This window comes from Amblyraja radiata, chromosome 18 (assembly GCF_010909765.2).
Source record: "Amblyraja radiata isolate CabotCenter1 chromosome 18, sAmbRad1.1.pri, whole genome shotgun sequence".
NCBI classification, from domain to species: domain Eukaryota; kingdom Metazoa; phylum Chordata; class Chondrichthyes; order Rajiformes; family Rajidae; genus Amblyraja; species Amblyraja radiata.
The window spans coordinates 16,424,733-16,447,499 of NC_045973.1; the positions used below are offsets into that span (position 1 = coordinate 16,424,733).

The 22,767-nt window shown below is 42.4% G+C and overlaps 1 protein-coding gene across 1 annotated transcript in view; it reads right to left on the bottom strand.

The window, feature by feature from the left end:
- The window catches only part of LOC116983128 (dual specificity tyrosine-phosphorylation-regulated kinase 2-like), a 72,481-nt gene extending 51,879 nt beyond the window's left edge, over positions 1-20,602 (bottom strand). Inside the window, exon 1 of the mRNA XM_033036743.1 lies at positions 20,127-20,602. The gene's annotated coding sequence lies outside the window, so the exon portion shown is untranslated. The remainder of the gene's footprint in view (positions 1-20,126) is intronic.
- Positions 20,603-22,767: the final 2,165 nt, after the last annotated feature.

Consider the following 22,767-nt stretch of genomic DNA (forward strand, 5'->3'; position numbering starts at 1 on the left):
GGAACTCCGGCACATTGAGTCCTTTTGTGGAATTCATGTTCATAAGTCAGAGGAGCAGAATTAGAGGCTATTCGGCCCATCGAATCTACTCCACCATTCAATCATGGCTGATCTAACTTTCAAACTCAACCCATTCTTCTGCCGTAGCCTTTGACAGCCTTACTAATTAAGAACCTGTCAATCTCTGCCTTAAAATTGCCCAATGACTGGGCCTCCACAGCCGTCTGTGACAATGAATTCCATAGATTCACCACCCTCTGGCTAAATAAATTTCTCCTCATCTCCTTTCTAAAGGTACGTCCTTTAATTCTGAGGTTATGCCCTTCGGTTCCAGACCCTCCTACTAGTGGAAACATGCTCTCCACATCTATCCATTATTTGGTACATTTCAATGAGGTACCCCCTCATCCTTCTAAATGGCAGTAAGTACAGACTGTGAACCGTCAAACACTCATCAATAATGGAACATTGTTCTGGTCTTCTGATCAAAATAGATACTCCCAAAATCTCAAAAGAACTTATGTAGTAGAGATAATAGGTAAGGCAGTGGTTCAAGAGGTGTCCATAATCAGGTCAACAGATCCAAATGAGAAGTAATTTAGCTTCCTTACCAAGGTAGGGTGGAGGTTCTCTACTGGATGAGCTCAAAGCCTTTCACGGCATGTTAAACAGGTAAACGTTGAAGTATTATCCAGGCATGTTCCCTGTCCTCCGTTGGCTCGGTCCCATATTTCTCAGTGGCATAAGTGAAAACTGCTTTCACGGGTATAAACTCTTGGAGAGCAGCCAGCACCATTACAGCCCCCACTCCCTGTACATCCATTGGTTCTGAAATCATCTGGCCACTGTATTTGTGACATCTTCAACCTCTTACTTCAACATATTCCCATCTGCATCAAGGAAATGTTCATCATTCCAGTCCCCTACTAAACCAAAGTGGTCTGTCTTCTAAGACTACTGTCCAGGGGCACTAACTTTGACCATAATGAAATGCTTTGAAAGTTTAGTAATGGCCCACATCTGTTCCGGTCTTCCAGACAATCTAGACCCTTTGCGATTTGCCCAGAGGAAAGACACTGTCTCCCAGACATTACATTCAACTCGGGATCACCTTGGCGATAAGAACACCAATGTTAGAATGATATTCATTGACTAAACTCAGCCTTCAAAACCATGATACTCATTAAGCTCTTCTCTCTAAACTTCTGACTAGGGCCTCGGGCACCCCTTCTGTAACTGGCATTTGGACTTCATGATCGGCAGCCCTCAGTCTGTTAGAATTGGTAATAGCATTTTCTCTCTCAACACTGGTGCTCCTAGGTGTTGTGTGCTAACTCTCTTGTTCTACTCCCTCTGCACCCATGACCATGAGGGCCAAGTGCAACGGGCAGATTGATCTTTAAGTTCACCAATAATACCAATGTTGTCCAACGGTGCAGCAACAACGATGAATACAGGAAACAGACTGGGTACTTTGTGTCACGGTTCCAGAACAACCTAGCCCTTAACATCCACAAGATAAAAGAGTTTGGTGCTGACCTAGAGAAGGGGGGTGGTGAAAACAATCCTGTCCTCATCAATGGGGCTAATGTAGAGGTGTTCGACAGCTGCAAATTCCTTGGTCTCCACAATCACCAGTCCCTTCACAATGATATGGTGATTAAGAAATGTACCAGCATGTTTACTTACTGCCCAATTCCGCTCAGTAGGTTGCACAGCTTCCATGCCAGATGAATTGTGCCTTCATTCGGGCTATGAAAACTATAAAATAACCCACTGTGGGTTGGAGTGCTAAGGCCAAAAACTTTCAAACTTACATGATCCAAATAGCTGAGCAATCACAATCACAATCACAATCAATCTTTATTAATCAAGTATGTTTTGCAACATACGAGAAATTTCATCTGCCAAGTCAGTCATACAAATAAAAAGCAACGGAACACACAAAATACATTTTAACATAAACATCCACCACAGTGACTCCCGCGGTCGAGGGCCTCAAGCCCTCCGTTGACGGGACGATCTTGACTTCTGTAGCCGGCGCCGTTTGGGTCATCCGCATCGGGGCAATCACCTCCTGCATCGCGGGGGGGGGGGGGGTCAGGTCCCCCGCTCCGGCAATCGGACCCCCGGTCGGGGCTGGTCGAGCCTCTGCGTCGTTGGAGCTTCCCGACTCAGCCTCTCCCGAGACTGCGAGCTCTTGATGGTAAGTCCGCAGGCCGTGGTTGGAGCGATCCCAGGCAAGGGATCGACTCCGATGTTAAGTCCACGCCCCGCTCAAGTCAGTCCGAGGAGGCCTCCAGTTCCACCGATAGTAGCCGCAGAGCGACCGGAGATGCGACCCGAAAATTAATCGCATCTCCGGCAAGGTAAGAAACTGAAAGAAAGTTTCCCCCGACCCCCTTCCCCTCCCCCCACAAACCGGAGAACATTTACACACACTTTTAACACACACTAAAAAACAGACAGACTGTTGGCGGGGTTGCCAATCGTGCGGTGCCCCTGGTGGACTTTAATCTGTGAGGAAGACAATGATCAACTGCAAGGTACAGATAAACTGAATGGCCAGACAAATGGCGGATGGAATGAGTAAGATTTTATGAAGTGGCACATTTTTTGAAAAAATAACAAGACAGAATATAGATTAAATGGAAAGTTTCATGGGCTGTGTAGGAGTATGGAACCAGAGCATGCATGTGCATAAATCCTTAAAAATGGAAGGGCATGATGGAAAGGTGGTTAGTAAAGCACGTGGGATCATTGGAATTATAAATAAAGGCACAGAGCACAAAAGCAGGAAGATTATGTTGAATCTATGCAAATTGCCCATTATATCACAGCAGGAGTATTACATCCAATTTATCATGCTTTAGGAAAGATGTAAAAGTGCCAGAGTAGGCACACAAAAGATTTGCTAGATTATTTCGGGGATGACAAATTTGACTGCAGCATAAGGTTGGACTGGAGAATATGAAATTGTTGTCCTTGGAACTAAGAAGGTTGAAAGGGGATGAAAGTGGGGAATTTTGGAAACATTCAGCAGGTTGGGCAGCATCTGGTTGAAAGGAGATGTTCTAAAGGTGCACAAGGGCATGATTGGTTTATTCAATCATGATTGGAAAAATAACAGAGAAGTGGCCAGACAAGTGTTGTATAAAAGTGTATAAAATTCTCTAAAACCGCTCTTACTGTTTAGATCTTGAATGTAAACTGTGTAGGCAGTGATATTTTAGTTCATATTTTTAATGTTTTGTTTGTTTTAATTATTAACTTGAAATTCAATACATTTAAATGTCTCTGAATGTAAAATATTAAACAATATATTAATATCAATGACAGTAGTAACGGAAAACAATGCCCCAATTCTAGTTTTGCCAATTTTAAAAGGCTGTCAGAGGCATAAGGCAGGCCGTCCTCTTTCTGCTGCCCGAAGCCCTGTCACTGAGAGTATGCCATTCGACTTCAGGATATGGGGGCCATTGAGATAGGTTATCTGTATACAGCACAGAATACTGCTGATGTTGGGGGCACTACAGATGGCAGTTCAGGGAGAGGCACTACACCAGCAAGAACTGGCCTCCTATCAGTCTTGCAACAGTGGTGCAGCATACACATAGCCATCCAACCGCCAAAGCAAGCTATGGTTTCAATTAAGTATAAAGCTATGTCTCTTCAGCAACTGATCAGAAATCCACTTTAGCTACTCATCCTCATGTGATAATTTTAAAGATGTTAATTCAATTAACCTTTGATTGGCAAACATTTTGCATTGACATTTCTTCCAGTTTTGCCACTGACATCATATTAGCTTTTTTATCAAGAATATGGATTCACTTTCTGGAGTAACTATATTGTAATTTAATAATTTATATAAGCTTAATACATTCTTATGTACGTTCATAACATTACAATCAATTGTGAAATGTTCAAATTCTGTTTAAACAGTGGTCATTCAATAAATTGTTAGTAACACCATATGAACATAAGCAAATGGAATGGGTAACAAGATCCCGTGAGACATTCTCCTGTTCGATCATTATCGCTCATCTGGTGCCGCAACAAGTTACCCACCTCAGCTCCATTCAGCTTGAAAAAACTCATCTTTGAATATACCCTATACCCTTATGAGTTGTAGAATCCAATGACTTACAATAATCTGCAGAAATGAATTTCTCCTCACATCATTTTAGACGACCATATTTCATGCTGAAACAATGCATCTCGGTTATAGATTGTAGACTTCTGTGACAAATAGATGCACTACCCCAGCACTTTCTCAGAATCTTGCATCCCAATAAGGTCAACTCATTCTTTGTACCTCGAAAGAGTACTCAATGTCTCCTCATAGGTCAGTCCATCAATCAGTGCAGTGAATCAAAGCTACACTGGCATCCTCAAGTTCAGAGACGCAAAATGCACAAAACATATTCTATATTCGATGTAATACTCCAAATTAGATCATGTCAAAGCCCAGAATAAACTCCAAACTGTTTGCAATGAAGGCTAATAGTCCACATGCAAGTTATTGTACATGTACCATGAACAAACAGTTGAAGAATCTATTGTTATTATTTCTGATAACTAATAAATGTAGCAGAATAAAAATACTTTGTGGAAAACTTTCCTTTGAATGTCAAAGCTATAAATAACATTTTGTTATCTGCTATGTGCCAGAAATGACAAATGCCAGTCAAATGGAAAGGCCAAATAATCAACAGTTGTATTTTTCATTTATGACATTGCAAAGATTATAGATTACTATCAGTTGAACATTAGTGTTAAATTGAAGGGGAAGTCCCTGTAAAACCACTATCACCACCTATCAGCAGCTTTAGCCATAGGGTGATGAATCTGTGGAATTCGTTGCCACGGAAGGCTGTGGAGGCCAAACCAATGGATATTTTCAAGGCGGAGATCAACAAATTCTTGATTAGTACGGGTGTCGGGGGTTATGGGGTGCAGGCAGGAGAATGGGGTTGAGAGGGAAGAATAGACCAGCCATGATTGCATGACATAGTAGACTTGATGGACCGAATGACCTAATTTGCTCCTATAACAAATGAACCAAAACTATACCCAGTAGCCCAGACAGAACATTTTTTCTCAGGTTGGAAAGGTCAAACACCATAGGGCATAGCTTTAAGGTGAAAGGGGTAAAGTTAAAAGGAGATGTGCAGGGCAAGTTTTTTTTACAGAGAGTGGATACCTGGAATGCACTGCCAGGGATAGTGGTGGTGGTGGTGGTGGAGATGGATACAATGATGGCATTTAAGAGGCTTTTGGATAGGCACATTAACATGCAGAGAATAGAGGGATATACATCATAAGCAGGCAGATGAGATTAGTTTAGCTTGGTATCATGTTCGGCACAGACATTGTGGGATGAAGATCCTGTTCCTGTGCTGTACAGTTCTATGTCTATGTTCAATAAACTCACAACAGGAGGCTAGAATCATATGCTGGATGGCTCCAATATGGAACACGATTATTGGAGAAGGGTCAATTATATGCAGGGATTTCTGAAATGTTAGTTGCTAGAATGTTCCAGATAGTGAAATGGCAAATAAAAAGGCATTTATTGTATTACTTTGTACAAATGTACTGTTATTAAATAATAATCATGCAAAGCAGCTACCTGCAGACATAAAGCAATCAATGAAATAATAAAAAAACATCAACTGCTATAATGGAAAGGGCTTCTCTCCACCACAATGAGTCATAAATAATTGCAACTATTAAATAATAGTATTCTATCAACCTTTACTCCAACTCAATTCATCAAAAAGGCAGCCAACATCATCAAAGACCCACCCCATCCTGGCCACATTTCACCATTGCGATCGGGAAGAAGGTACAGGAGCCTGAAAACTGTAACATCCAGGTTCAGGAACAGCTTCTTACCTACAGCCATCAGGCAATTAAACACAACAACATACAAGCTCTGAACTACAACAGACTATTATTATTATTGCACTATATGTTTTTATTCATTGAGTATGTGTGCATGTGTATATATAAACACTGAACTTTTCTTCTTCCGTTATATACTACGTTTACATATTCTGTTGTGCTGCAGCAAGTAAGAATTTCATTGTCCTATCTGAGACATATGACAATAAAACACTCTTGACTCTTGACCAACCAAAAGTGTGAGGCCAAGTGAGTTTCACTTATGGGGGAACAGCTGAAAGTAGGAGCGGTGCGGGAGATTTAACAAGCAGTAGTTAGTGTTCAGGAGTGAGTGCTCCTAGTGCTTATAAAAGGACGGAAGGCAGTGGCAGCACCGTGGCGCAGCAGTGAAGTTGCTGCCTTACAGCCCCAGAAACCCGGGTGTGATCCTGACAATGGGTGCTGTCTGCACAGAGTTTGTAAACTCTCCCTGTAACCAGGTGGGTTTTCTCCGGGTTTGACCAACCCAACCCAACCAAACCAAATCTTCCAGTAGACCTGAGCCAAAATTACAGCAAACAGGACTGAGTTGGTGTAGAATTACAAGGAATTACATGCTATCCCACATGCATAGTAATACATGATTTAAACCTGTAGCTGAATGGGCTGGGATAATATATATATATATATATATATATATATAAAGCATGTGACTCAAACTTGCAACCGAGCAGTTGAGAGAAATAACTAAAACCATAACTGACTCATTAAAGAAGTCTAGTTCATTAAAAATTGTGAATGTAACTGATATTGAGGGTGGAAAATAAGAGCTTTAAATAAGAATTGTAATTGCATGGTGTGAGTCATTGTTTGTACATAGAATGGAAAACCTGAAAGCTCTATGAGAAAATGTGTAAAAAATTCCTGTTATGGTGTCAGATCACAGGTTCAACAGTTCATTCTAAATACTGGGAGAGGCCATAATTTTAAGGTTATTATATGTTACTAATTTCCCTCAACATTGATATAACGGGGGCAAGAGTACAAAAGTAGGTGAAGTTTTCAAAACCAGAGACGCCAATATTCAGGTTATAGATCCTCAACCATTTCCCCCCATTCCAAATAGCCTGACAATAGTTATACTTTACAACATTGTATTCTCACTGATGATATTTCCATGTCACATAGCCACATACAATCTCATAGAGTTTACTGTTGTAAACTGTCTATTAATAATTTTGACATATACTAATATCCATCATTGACTTGACTTGACTTGACTACAGGGGAAAAAATCTCATGAAGCTCAAGCCTTACTTGTGACTGATGATTTTTTTTTTCTCTCTACATTTCTTCAAATAGAAAGTGCTAACAGAAACCATGCTGTAGCCAGCCTGAGTGGAGATGATGGATTATTGCACAGTCAGGTAAATCAGAACATCCATTTTGAAATATAATTTTACTAAATGTGGAATGCCAAAGAACATCCAAGGTCAACAACCTGGATTCATGAAAGCCAGTTAGCAACCTGTGATAACATGAGAATACATGAGGAGCAGCATGCTATAGGCAAAATGTTAAGGAAGGAACTGCAGATGCTAGTTTACATCAAAGATATACACAAAATGCTAAAGTGACTCAGCAGGTCAGATGGCATCTCTGGGGGAAAGGAATAGGTGACGTTTAGGGTTAAGACCCTTCAACACGTCTTGACCCATGGACCTATTGAAAGGTCTCAATCTGAAACCTCACCTATTCCTTTACACCAGCGATGCTGACTGATCCACTGAGTTACCGTAGCATTTTGTGTATATCTATGCTATAAGCAAGGCGTTGTGATCCCATAGCCAATGGATCAATATTTTCCAGGCTAGAGGATCAGGCTATCAGCATCTACCCTGTCAGTGCCTTTCAGAATCTCATATCTGTTAAGCCTTGTTCCTATAAACTCCAAAGTGTATTGGCCAATTATAAAACAATTAATAGGATAATCAGCTCAGGAAAGAATGCAGTGGATCTATGGTGTAGTTACAATGGGCATATATAAATCATTTTCTTACATACAGGAAAAAGTGCAAACAGTATTTCAGGTATAATTTCATCAATGTTCCAAATAAATGTTGCAAGATTATTTCTTGTCCTCCAGGCCACATGCAAAAAGGTCAAAACACCACACTAACCTTCTATGTAATATGCAGCTAGCCACAAAGATGTTTCTGTAAATTGGCTTATATTCATTATTCAATATTTAAACATATTTGTCCTATTCTTCCTCCAAGATCAATTGCCTTTTACCTTACATGATCCTTTCTCTGTCACCTTTTTGTCCATATCCTTTTTTATTTGTGCCCGTTACAGCTCACATTCCCATTTTGTTTGTATTATCAGAAAACTGTGATATGTTGTGCCCTGTTACTTCATTCTGGGCATTAATATGAGAGTAGTTGAATGCCCAATGCTGACTGAGGCAGCTCACCATTAACAGAATGTCAAGCTGAAAAATACCCATTTATTCTTACTCTGTTTGCTTTCCTTGACTAATTTACTTTACTTAAGTTTAGAGATACAGCACGGAAACAGGCCCTTCGGCCCACTGAGTCCATACTAACCAGCTAATCGGTACACTCACACTATTCTACATATTAGGGACAATTTACAACTATTACCGAAGCCAATTAACCTACAAACCTGTACGTCTTTGGAGCATGGGACGAAACCGGAGCACCCGGAGAAAACCCACGCGGTCATGGGGAGAACATACAGACTCCATACAGACAGCACCCATAGTCAGGATCGAATCCCGGTCTCTGTGCTGTAAGGCAGCAACTCTACCGCTGCGCCACTGTGCCGCCCTCTTTGCCCTATATTCAGTCTTCCATCCACTGCAAAAGTAGTAGTCAACTTAATGTGGAACCAAACAACTCGAGCAAAACAATGCAGAATGAAAAGGGGGAAATACTCCCCTCAGGTTAGAGTCATAACGGAAGCAATGAAAGGTATGTGTCGTTGGTGAAACACATCTATCAGGCCCAGGATAGTACCACTAGAGCTCCTCATGGCGCCTTTAATTCAATTGCCTCCCTGCTTATTTTGCCCTCCACCATAAGGTCAACAGGACGGAGTTTGTTAGTGTTCAGCAATTTCTTTGTTCCCCATATAATACAGAGCATGACCACAAGATCCAGACATTTCCAAGCTTTTGCCAAACACATTAATCTACACATTAGGTGATGAACAACTGCAAGGTAACTGCCCTAACCAGAGAGTCAATAGCATTTCTATCACAGAGGTCCCAGCAATGGAATTCAGAAATGTGAATGTCACTATTGATCAGAAAATCAGCTGAGCAAATGATATAATGCCTCAACCACTACAAGCTTGGTATTCTGATGCAAGAAGGTAGCTTATCCAAATAGTAAGGCTCGCATGGTGCGGTACACTCCACTCACTTCGATGTGTGTGTCAATTATACACAATCCTGTACAACTTCTGCAACTGGCCTAAATATCTTCTCCCTCCACCACTTCCATAGATCCATATCAATAAAGCACAGTACAACATTGCTGTCTGCACCACCTCTTGAATCAGCAGTCTGCCACTGGGAAAGGCAGAGCAAGCAGGCGACTAAAACCACAATCATCTCCAATTTATACCTCAGCCCAACAGGGAAATGTATTCTTCATTGTCATTGAACTAAGCCTCTGAAGCTCTCTAGCTACACAAAGAATGCCTGGGCTACAGCAATTCAAAGACTATCACAACTTTACATGGCAACCAGGACAAGGCAATAAATACATGATTTTTCACTGATTCCTAATCCTAAGAAAATATAATTAAAGAAAATCTTGTCTCGTACAATTCTTTTAGCATTCTAAAGGGTTGGATCATGTCTGCACCTTAGTTTAGTTTAGAGTTCCAGCATGGAAGCAGGCCCTTTGGCCCACTGAGTTCATGCCAACCATCGATCACCCATTCACACGAGTTCCATGTTATCCCACTTTCTCATCCACTCCCAACAGATGAGGAGAAATTTACAGCAGCCAATAAGCCTACAAACCCACATGTCTTTGGGAGGTGAGAGGAGGCTCCCGGAGCACCCAGAAGGAAATTCCATGAGATCACAGGGAGAACGTGCAAACTCACACAGACAGCACTCAAGGTGAGGATCAAATCAGGGTGCCTGGCACTGTGAGGCAGCAGCTCTACCAGCTGTGCCACTATGCTGCCCCTTTTCCCAAGAAAAAATAGTAAAAGAAAATCTCTCGTAAAAGGAAATAATTGTAAAATTTAGTTTAGAGATATATTGTACAACCACGCCCTTCGGCCCACCAATCCACGACGAACAACAATCATCCATACACGTGTTCTAGTCTGACACACAAGGGACAATTTACAGAAGCCAATTAACCTACAAACCTGCAGGTATCTGGAGCACCCGAAGAAAACCCATGCGGTCACAGGGGGAATGGACAATGTCTGTACTGACAGTACCCGAGGTCAGGATCGAACCCGGGTCTCTGGTGCTGTAAGGCAGCAACTCTACTCCACTGTGCCATTCTGTGCTTGGTAGAATTATTTTACCATTCTCAAGGATTAGATTACATCGGCTTTTACTTTCTAAAATATGAAACCATTGCAATTTTTTTTGACAACCCTTCCTTTTCCTTTACATTCCAATTCATAAACGTTAATGTGTTTTACATGCAGCGAAAAATAATTACAATTATGATGGCAACACAATGAACGAGCTTTGAATCACATGGTGCCTGTTTTGTGGAATGAAGACCGAAATAACATATGCAATTACAAGAAAGCCTTGCAACTCTCTCCCACATTGTATGGCCTCATAGCATCACAAAAAGCTTCAGAGCCAGGGAAGTATTTACTGTTTTGAAATTTACTGACTTGGTATAATGTAGGAAATGTAGCAGTCAATTTGGAGAAACAAGAAACAAGATCATAAACAGCTCTGGTGTTGACTGATGGATAAATATTAGCCATAATGTTGAGATAAAAGCTAACCTTCCTCAAAGTAATCTATTGGAATCCTTTATGTCCCCCTGAGTGGCAGATGGGGCTTTCCTTCCTTGATGAATTCCTTCCATGATGAAACATTAATTTGAATCTAAAAAAACGGAATATATTTGGCTACCTGCTTACGTTTTAATATTGTGTAGGAAGGAACTGCATATGCTGGTTTGTACTGAAGATAGACACAAAATGCTGGAGTAACTCAGCGGGTCATGCAGCATCTCTGGAGAAAAGGAACAGGAAACATTTCAGCTCGGAACCCTTCTTCAGACTTCAGTCTCTATGTTTTATTATTCCTCTTTTCAATGATTACTGTCAACCATAGATTTTTAAGCACTTCCTTTTGACATTCAATTGAGCTATCATCCAGAGGTTAGCATTGCCCAGAAATTTAACGCGATTATGCACATAATTACTGCGACTACAAATGAAAGTCTGGGTATTTTTTGTTGAGTTATTCATTTCCTGCCTCTTCAAAGTCATTCCACAACCCAAAAGGCATCAGCTGGGAATAATATTGCTTACCTGGATTGAGTGCAGTTCCATCAACATTTAAAAACTACACATCATTTGAAGAATGGTGCTTTTGACTGTTCCTTTCCCCACCCTCCCTCCATCCATCATCTGAAACATTCACACCTTCTAAAGACAAATCATGGCTGCAATATTTGCATTTACAACATATTCAGCAGCACCTCCTAAATCCAAGGCTTCTAAGACCTGGAGGTACAATGGCAGCAGCCACAGGGGAGGATATCATAACCACAATTTGTGTCTCAAGTCGCACACCATCCTTGCTTGGAAATATGTCACTGTCCCTCTACTGTCATGAGCTGACATGCAGGATCTCCCAGCACCATTAGTTTAGTTTAGTTTTGAGATACAGCATAGAAACATGCCTTTCGGCCCACCAGGTCCGCGCTGACCAATGATTACCTGTACACTAGTGCTATCCTAGACACCAGGGACAATTTACAGAAGCCGAATAACTGATAAATCTGTGCGTCTTTGGAATGTGGGAAGAAACCATGGCAATCGAGAGAAAAAACCACGGTCACAGGGAGAATGTACAAACTCCACACAGCCAGCACCCGTAGTTAGGATTGAACCTGGGTCTCTGGCACTGTAAGGCAGCAACTCTACTGCTGTGCCACTCTACTGCTGTGGGAACTGCTTCATTGAACAGACTGGCACAATGCAAAATGGCAGCTTAAGATCAGCTTCTCAGGGACATTTAGGGACTGCCAATATTTGCTCACCAACGGAAATGTACAAATCCCTCAAATAGAATAAAAGTACAAATAGTTAGATAGATATCAACTTTCCACTTTTGATGGAGTACATTGAACCATGAAAATATTTTACCTAACTTTGGGGTATGTTTGTTAATTATGGGTTTCACAACCTCACTTTGATATTGTAAAAATAAGAAACTGTAGATGCTGGTTTCCCAAAAAAAGAAACAACTCAGTGGGTCCTGCAGCATTCTGGAGAACATGGATAGGTGATATATTGAGTCGGAACCCTTTTTCTTAGATTTAGCAGAGAATAAAATAAAGTTGAGGTCCATTGTAGATCTGAGTGAGTGAGGCCCGGAGCTGTGGGACAAATAGAGTGAGTGAGGCCCGGAGCTGTGGGACAAATAGAGTGAGGGCCTGCTGGTGCCGACGCATGGTGGAGAGTGTGGAACAAAGTTCATGGTAGAAGAACTGTTACGAGAAGCGGTTGATTGAGTGTAGGTACCTGGAATTCTGGACGGGTCCAAATTGGGAGGCTTGGAAACGGAGCTTGAGGCCACATGGCACAAGATGGCGACACAGGAAGGTGTTGAGGAAACACATGTGGCTGTGGTTGTGAGTCCGGGCCAGAACATAGTCAGAGCGCAGGAGAACAGCAGGAGTCACAGAGGGGCAGCAGTGAGGGAGGGTCTCACACAACTCCCAATGGAGAGAGGAGGAGAACCTCTTCAAAGTAGGCATACTTTAAGGAGATTTTGCAGTGGAGCAGTAAAATGTAGAAACAAGAAACTGCAGATGCCGGTTTACAAAAAAAAGGCACAAATGCTGGAGTAACTCAGCAGGCCAGACACCATCTCTGGAGTACATGGATAGGTGATGTTTTGGGTCGGGACCCATGAAGAGTCTCACTTTGATGTTGGTTTAAAGTTTGTACTGCTGCTTATTTTAATGAAAACGTCAACAGCATTAACTTGTTTCTTAAAAATATTGCATGATAATGTCATCATTTTCAACTGGCAGATAGTCACATGATCGGAAATACAAATGTCTGCTCACTGGAGTAGATCTTGTACAACAGTGTAAAACAAGGGATGCTCATTTCATGCCTTTTTATAATTGCAAATTCCATTCATTTTGCTATTCACGACAATACAAAATAGACTCCTGTTTTTGCTATTGTATAAAGTTTAGATTGATCTCATTGAATTTACGATGTCACTACAATTTTGACTAGACTCTTTGATTATTGTCTACACATGTTGCTCAGCGTGGAATGCAAGCAGTAAACACAATTTCAACACATTTACAGTTGAAATATACAGCATCTGTTTTACAGACGGAGCCAAATTAATGATTAGGAATAATCAGTTCAGATGCTGTGCAATACTTCAATTATAGTATGTGTTAATGTCTCCAGGAGAAGTGCAGAGAACAGCGGATGCCCCTGTATGTTGTTTTCATTGACCTCACCAAGGCGTTCGACCTCGTCAACAGAGATGGCCTATTTAAGGCTCTGCCAAAGATCGGATGCCCACCAAAACTGCAGAGCATGATAGAATCCTTCCACATCAACATGAAGGGGACAGTGCAGTTCAGTGGCAACTTCTCGGAGCCCTTCGACATGCGCAGTGGCGTCAAACAAAGCTCACACACTCTTTGGGATTTTCTTCGCTCTGCTCCTGAAACATGCCTTTGGCACTACAACAGAGGGGATCTACCTGTGTACTAGATCAGATGGCAGGCTCTTCAACCTCACCCATCCCAGAGCAAAGACAAAAGTATGTGAAGCTCTCATCAGAGACATGTTATTTGCCGATGACGCAGCAGTTGTGTCCCACACCCAGCAGGAACTACAGTCACTGATGGACCGCTTCTATCGGGCATGCAAGGACTTCGGGCTGACCATCAGCCTGAAGAAGATGGACATCCTGGGGATGGATACAGAGGTGCCGCCTGTCATCACCATCGACGACTACGAACTCGATGCCGTCCATCAGTTCATGTACCTCGGCTCCACCATCACCGACAACCTCTCCATGGACACAGAGATTGACAAGAGGATCGGGAAGGCAGCTACAACTCTCGCTCACCTCACAACTGAGTGTGGACCAACCCAAAGCTGATAGTGAAGACAAAGATAGCAGTCTACAACACCTGTGTCGACAGCACTCTGCTGTATGGCAATGAGACATGGGCTACATCTGCCAGACAGGAGAGAAGACTCAACACCTTCCACCTTAGAAGCGTCCGCCGTATCCTGGGCATGTCCTGGCAAGACAGAGTGTCCAACACCAAGATCCTGTCTCGCGCTTGCCTTCCCAGTATGTACACTCTACTCAGGCAGTGCAGACTGCAGTGACTGGGCCATGTCCACCGCATGGAGGATGGCCGTATTCCTAAAGACATCCTCTAGGGAGAGCTGACATCTGGGATGAGAACCATCGGCTGCCCCCAGCTACATTACAAGGATGTCTGCAAGAGAGATATGAAGGCGCTTGACATCGATGTGGAGCCCTGGGAGAGCCTTGCAGCTGACCGCACGAGGTGGAGAGGTACCCTGAACTCTAAATGAGGGAAGAGAAACTGATGAGCAGCCAAGCAGGCACGCAGAAAGGAGCGCAGCAACTTCAACAAACCAGACACCACACACAAATGTGATCTTTGCGACAGAGACTGTCACTTCCGCATTGGTCTCTTCAGCCACAAGTGACGTTGCTCTAGACGAGGTTTGCAGCACGCAGCCAACGACTAGGATGCATCATCCGTGGTCAGTCATAACTGAGGGGGGCCTACAAAATTAATCTCTCACTGATTTTATGCAATGATGTGTATTATTTCAATTTGTTATTGACAGTAAATAAGTCTGTACCTGCTCATTTAATTGATTATATCTATGCTGCTTTCAACAACACTTACAGGGGGGTTATAATGACTTTGCAAATTAACTGCACAGGCACAATACAAAGCTAAACAATGACTTTACAGCCTTCAGAAGAGGGGCAGACTTAGAAAGGGTTCATTAAAAAAGTGCCACAGATGTAAAAAGTTGTAACTTTGTCAATTTGAACAATTCTAGTCCCACCTTATTATAAAGAAACTTTAATGGAAAGAAGATTCTGCTCAAAATCTGGAGTCAAATTTTAAAGTAATGGATTTTTAAAAAGTAGTTACAATCAGTATGTAGAAGATCCCAACTAGAAAAAATGCGTATCCATGTTCTCCAGAGATGCTGCCTGAATTACTCCAGCACTTTGTGTCCTTTTGTGTAAACTAACACCTACAGTTCCGATTCTACTCGAAAAGGTAGTTGGATCATGTGTGTACTCCCAGTTCATGAGTTAAGTTTGGTGTTAGTTACGAGCTTTTAGGTGTTATTTAATGATAACTATTTTCATTACATTCACTGTCTGTGGAGCAAACCTGTGCCTCATAAAAGTAGTGTTCGTGAACTAAATGGTAGAAGATACATCCACTTGATTGTTCAATCATTGGGATTGATCTTTCACAGAAACACTGTGAAAGCATTGCCCAAGCATTTGGTTGATAAGTAACAAACCTAAATAAAATCATGGAATCATTGTGGCACAGAGAGAGACTGTTCAGCCCATTAGTAGCCTGCTTTTCAATAACTTTCTCTGTCGTTAAATAAGGAAAACATATTTCATATTAATATTGCTGATAATCCTACATGGAGATAGCTGGTTTGAATGATTTCCTCACGTATAATTGGGAGCATAGACAGGAAGCCATCAGATTTTGAGCCAAGTAATGTCACAAGATTGCTACTGTTATCTTCAGCCATATTTAACCAGAAAGATACAGATGAAATAAATAGCACTTCAGTGGGTCTGGAAAAGAGCCAACTTTAGGTCTAATTTAAACTTTGGTCTATTTGTCTATATAAAAAGCAGTTTGAAGTTACACAACAGTAAAGGATCAATCCATTATTACAATGCGGTGTTCTTTTGGTCAGGAGCATTGACAATGATGTGAAAGAAAATGACAATAAATTGTGTGTATTATCCGACATTTGTATATATTTTCTGCAAATGTGTCTTTCTTTGAATCCTTGTAGTGCAGCTAGATAGTCATTCAATTCATTACCACAGAGCAACAGAATGGAAATTCAATCTGGTGGTTTCTCAGGTGGAAAGTTAACAGTCAGCAACTCTAGTTTAGAAATCCAACTATATCAAGCCTACAGGTACTGCTTTATAAAGACACTCAATCAGCCATACACTGTGATTGAGGTCTGTACTACATTTCTTTGTTGACTTATTCAAGCTTGAATGATTTAGAAAGGGAAGGCTCTGAGTTAAGTTCCCTGCAAACTGTGCAGTTGGAGCTGTGATCAGGCTCGACTGGACTTTGACAAAAAAAGGATGATGAAAAAGCTTTAAAAGTAAAGAGAAAAGTCAAGGCAGCGGGATTTTGGGTATGAGTTCAGAATACGTGCCATCAAAAGTGTTTATAAATTCATAGGTTCTAGGAGCAGAATAAGGCCATTCGGCCCATCAAGTCTACTTAGCCATTCCATCATGGCTGATCTATTTTTCCCTCTCAACCCCATTCTCCTGCCTTCTCCCCATAACCCCTGACACCCTTACCAGTCAAGAAAAATCTGTCAATCTCCGCCTTATAAAATATCCATTGACTTGGCCTCCACAGCCACATGTGAAGTGAGAGGGTTGGACACAAAAGGTCAGAGTAAGAGGATAAATGAATGATAATGGAAGACAGCAAGGCTTGGTGAATTTGAACAAATTAATGCTCAAAGATTTGTCAACTACACTGACCAATAGATACAATGGATTGAAATTGTATTAATGCATAATGTAAAGTCTGCTCAAAAAATTGAAAACATTGGCCTCAATCTTCGCAATGTGGAAGAAGCAGTGGCCATCTATGGCTAGATCCATGGTTGTACATTGGTCTCACATTGCAGAGTGGTTTGCATTAAACTGGAAGATCTTGTCATGAAAATATGTAGCTAAGCTGATTCTTCAGAATGTTGTCACAGATAACTGGCAAGTAGACAAGGAGGCCAAGTATAGGAAGTAATTGCAGATGCTGGTTTACACCAAAGAGAGGCACAACATACTGGAATAACTCAGCTGGAGAGGCAGCATCCAAAGATGCAGCCTGTCCCGCTGAGTTGCTCCAGTATTTTGTGTCCATCTTCAGACTGTATAGAACCTGAAAAAAGGATTGCTGCCTCTGGGCCAAAGTCTTGGATTACCCAATGCATAACCCCAAGAATGCAAATTCTCCAGTCAACACAATCATCACTTCTGCTCACAAGTTCCACCAAATTGATAGAATATGTCATCAACAGTACTTACTCAACTATAAAATGCCCAGTGATACCCACTCTGGATTTTGCCAGCACCATATCTCTTCACAGCTTTGTTCCAAATAGGTATCAAAGAGGTGAATTCTGAGAATGAGATGAGAGTAACTGTCCTTGACATTCAGGTATCATTTGACTAAGGAGAGCTGAATAGACAATAGGTGCAGGAGGAGGCCATTTGGCCCTTCGAGCCAGCACTGCCATTCAAAGTGATCATGGCTGATCATCCACAATCAGTATCCCGATCCTGCCTTCTCCCCGTTCCCCTTGACTCTGCTATCTTCAAGAGCTGAAGTCAATGAGCATCAAAGAGAAAACATTCCAATGGTTGGATCCATTCCTTCAACAAGGTAGGTTATTGGAAAGTAAGAGCCAACCCCAGCAACGTGAGTTCCTCAGGGCAGAATCGTTGGCTCACCAATCATCACTTGTTTCATCAAAGATCATCCGTTCAGAGCTCCTCTGAAAATCCTCATTCAGCCAAACATAGACATCTTGCATGCATGAATTGGTACATGGATATAATATTCTCACCACAAAGATGCCAAGTAATGACCACTTTCAACAAGAGGGAGTTGAACCAACTGCCCAATGGCCTGTTCTAACTTAGTGATGTGGTTTTCTATGTGTAGGAAAGAACTGCAGATGCAGGTTTAAATCGAAGATAGACACAAAATGCTGGAGTAACTTAGCGAGGCGAGCAGCATCTCTGGAGATAAGGTATTGCTTTGCTCCAGAGATGCTGCCCGTCCCGCTGAGTTGCTCCATCATTTTGTGTCTACCTGTGCTTTTGTTTTCTTCATATACTTCTTTAAGTGCGGTCTTTGTAAAACTGTCAGAATTGTGGCAGTATGTTCACCCGGGCGCGGGGCGGGCGGTTGAGGATAACCAGAGATTGTGTTTTTTTTGTGATATTGGTTGAGAAATAAATATTGGCCCGGTCACCTCCGAGTAATTGCTCTTCCTTGACAGAGTGCCTTGGGATCTTTCGCACCCACCTGAGACAGTAGCGTGGCTTAACGTATTGCCGGGAAAGGACGGCACCTCAGATCGTGGGGCACACTCGTGTATGAGGGGCTACAGACACCGAATACGGGCTGCATGAATTATTGCCGTCACAGGTAACCTTTTGAACCCGTAAAATAATTATTAAACATAGTGTATTCCTGCAGAAATGTCCCGAACAATATCAGCTTCAATCAGCAATATGTCATTCCTTTAACTATCTGTTAGGCTACAGGCATGAAACCAGAAGGGTCCCGACCCGAAATGACATCTATCCATTTTCTCCGGAGAAGCTGCCTGACCCGTCCAGTTACTCCAGCATTTTATCTCTATCTTTGGTCTAAACTAGCATCTGCAGTTCATTTATATTACATCTAGCTATGTTTTAGTGAATATGTCCACCCAGCTCAGTGTCCCGGAACCACACTGTCTGACACTTTATAGACTTGAAACGGATCCTCAATTGGAATTCGAGCACCATTGTCAATTTCATTCGGGATCAGCAATGCAAATACACCGTTTATCTAAGGCTGGAGACCAGGCGAAGGTAGCCCTCCATCCTGCTTTTGTTCATCGGTGACAGTCTGCGGTGGATGTGATGTTAGGACGGTATTTGACGAGGCTGTCATGGCTTTGCTTTCCAGCCTAGGACCATTCGAATTGAATAGATTGCATCCGGCCCCGGTGAATACATGCCCTCAACATGAGTCAGCGGCTTCAGGGAAGTGGAGGGAAGACCATTGATTTTCAAATCGGAAATCCGCGGGTTCAGTTCTTGTGAGGACTTTCAAAATATCAAACACCTTCGAATATATATATGTTTTAAACGTGCAACCTGGATGGATGCAATTGTTCAAGAAACAACCCTGGGGATTAACGAGCTTGAGATGTTGGGGGGGAGGAGGGAGGAGGGGGGAGGGAGGGGGGGAGGGGGGGGGGGGGTCTCAATATGCTTCAATTGCTGGGAGACACCACGATATGAAATAAAGAAAATTGTACATGGCTCGCCTCCAGCTGCAGTTGATTTTCCTGAAATGCTTCACGGAATTATTTCAGAGTCTGGAGCGGCTGCGAGTTATGTAGATTTGTGATAGGGGAGAGGTCGGGTCCTTGCAGAAACTTGACATTACCAACCTCTGTAAACTTGTTTCCATGGCAATACACGTCGCCCTTTGTCTTTGTTACTCGTCTTTGGACAGCTGGGCAACACCACCATTCCTTCCCAAAATAATAACAGACACCCTCCCTCCCCACTTAACATAAAATTCACAAAAGGCATTTAAAATTATTCATTGGAAAAAAAATAGCTCATCTAATTGCACAATTGCGCGTCCTTTTTTTTTGACAATTCACACTTCTGAAAGCACAGCGCAAACATTATCGCGATTGTTCAATACAATGGTCTGCAACAAAAAAAATCTATTCCACATCAAAATGCAATCAGCTGCAGGGAAAGCCGTGCTAATTCTGTTGCAATTCGAGCGGAAAATGTTACACACCAGGCTGACTTCCCTCTCGCGTCCCATGCCAATTTACGAAAAGGTGAACTATCGCTCATATTATTCTCTGTCATGTTGCCGTATCGTTTCTCTTAGTTTCATCCCTCAGCTCACCTGCCGACCGCCGAGTCCCGGGTTGTGGATGGAATGGGTGGCCGCAGCAACAGCGCAGGAGCCCGGCGTCAGGGTTCACTGGAATCGCCCGCCACACGGAGCAGGCATCTCACATAGTGAGGGATAAAACGGAGTGGGCATTTCAGCGAGCGGAACACAGGGAGAAATCACACACACACACACACAAACACACATAGCCCGGGGTGCAGGCGGGAAGACAGGCAGCCATGCAGGTGAGCCGATGTGAAACTGCTACATTACAGCGTGCGAATCAAGCAGAAAGTGTGAGAGCAACGGAGGCGAGATGGAAATGGACCGTGTGGAGCGCACAGAAAAAAGCAAAGGGAAACTGAGCGCGAATGAAACATCCCGCACACAGTGAGTGGTTCATGGTACCGAGCACCTCACGTACACAAGTCAAGTACCAACGCGATCGGATCTGGCATTAAACTTCGGCACAGACAGGATTCCGGTCTCAAATTCCAAACCGGGATCTCTAAGATCCAAAAAGCAGGAATAACTCAGCGGGTCAGGCAGCATCTCTGGAGAAAAGGAAGAGGTGCAGTTTCGGGTCGAGACCCTTCTTCAGAAAGGGAGTCTAGAGATTTAGAAGGGTAAGGTGTGAAAACGACAGATCACAGCGGATGGTGATACACAAAATGTCACAACGTGCTGAAGTAACTCAGCAAGTCAGGCAGCATCTCTGGAGAACATGGATAGGCGACGTTCCCTATCCAGACCCTTCTGCAGACGATATTGGAATCCATTTTATTCTGGAATTTAATATTGGAATACTTTCTATCCCAAAGTTTGGTATTGAAATGTTATTAATTTTGGTGCATGATATTGAAATACTGAACCGTGGTTTGGTACGAGGATCTAGTCTGAGCGGGAGATTAGTACGCAGATCCTTTTTGTTTGGTGCCTCAGATTGGATCTTGTCCATATTAGAGAAAATGTGTAGGAAGGAACTGCAGATGCTGGTTTAAACCGAATATAGACACAAAAAGCTGGAGTAACTCAGCGGGTCAGGCAGAAGGGTCTGGACAGGGAACATCACCTATCCATGTTCTCCAGAGATGCTGCCTGACTTGCTTAAGTTACTTCAGCACTTTGGGTCCTTTTGTGTATCAACTGGCATCTGCAGTACTTTATTTCTACTCTCCAAATAACAAGCTCTGACATAAACCGGGACCCAGTGTGAATAAATGAGACCCACAGAAAACCAAACACCAGACAACACAGGATCTCAATATCCTACCTTAGGGAAATACCAATCTCTTGCCCTATCAATTACACAACACAGGTAGCGTAATGATAAGTGGATGAGGGATTGGCATGGACTGCAGTATCAGTTATCCAAGGGAGCCCCAATATTGAACACCTGGGATTTGCAGGATACCAATATCAAATATCCAGGCACATCTGATCTCAATATAACAAAAAAAAACACAAGCTTATCTCCTATATCAAACATCATAGTTAGGTGACTCAGCAATCTTTTCGCTGAACACCTCCGCTCAGTCCGCCTAGCCCCTACGTGATCTCCCAGTTGCTGACACTTTAACTCCCCCTCCCATTCTAATACTGATCATTCTGTCCTGGACCTCCTCAACTGTCATGGTGAGACCCAACGCAAATTGGAGGAACAGCACCTCACATTTTGCTTGGGCAGCTTACAATCCAGCAGTATGAATATTGATTTATCTAACTTCATAACCATTGATTTCCCTCTCTCTCCATCCCTCCCCATCGCAGTTTTCCGACTGGTTCTACTGTCCTCCTCAATAAATATTACTGATTGTATGCAGCATTGTCACCTTCCCCTCAGCCAACAATGAACCATTCGACATCTGCTGTGATCTGTTGTTTTCATACCTTCCCCTTCTATATCTCTAGACTCCCTCTCCCATGACTCATTCTGAAGGGTCTTGACCCGAAACGTCACCCATTCCTTCTCTCAAGATGCTGCCTGCTGAGTTGCTCCAGCTTTTTGGGTCTAATATCAAATACTCAGCAGTGTAGCCCAATATCAAATAACCCACAGGAGAGAAGACATTGGAGCACAATGGTTATGCTTTATATAAAAAGCCATGACCTGCAAGGCTATAGAGCCTTGCAGGTCATGGATTAGGATCTACAGACGTGCTCTATTGATCCAGAGATATGAGCTGAATCCCACCATTTGTAACTGGAAAATCTAACTTTAAGTGGAGAAACATAAGATTTATCTGGCTCATTTTGGTCAATGCTGAATTCTGCACTTGCTCTATAGCCTTGCAGGTCATGGCTTTTTATATACATTTTCAGGCACTTTTGAGTTGTGTCAAATGTCCCCTCCAGACCCCTGCCACCCTTTGTAGTAAAATCTTTGTCTTCCCCTCTAATACTCCTTTGAATTGCTTTAAGTTCATACCCTCTGGTTTTTAATCCTACAACTAACGGAAAAAAAATATTTCCAATTTACTCTGTATAAACTTTTAAATCGTGATGTCAGACATCTCAATTGTCTCTCCACAATCTTCTGACGCTCTCTTGATTCAAAAACTGGCCCTTTAGATTGGAAAATGACACCTCTCATTTTTTATTTATGAAAGGTGAGAAAGAGAAACCAGGGATTACAGACCAGTAAGCGTAACAT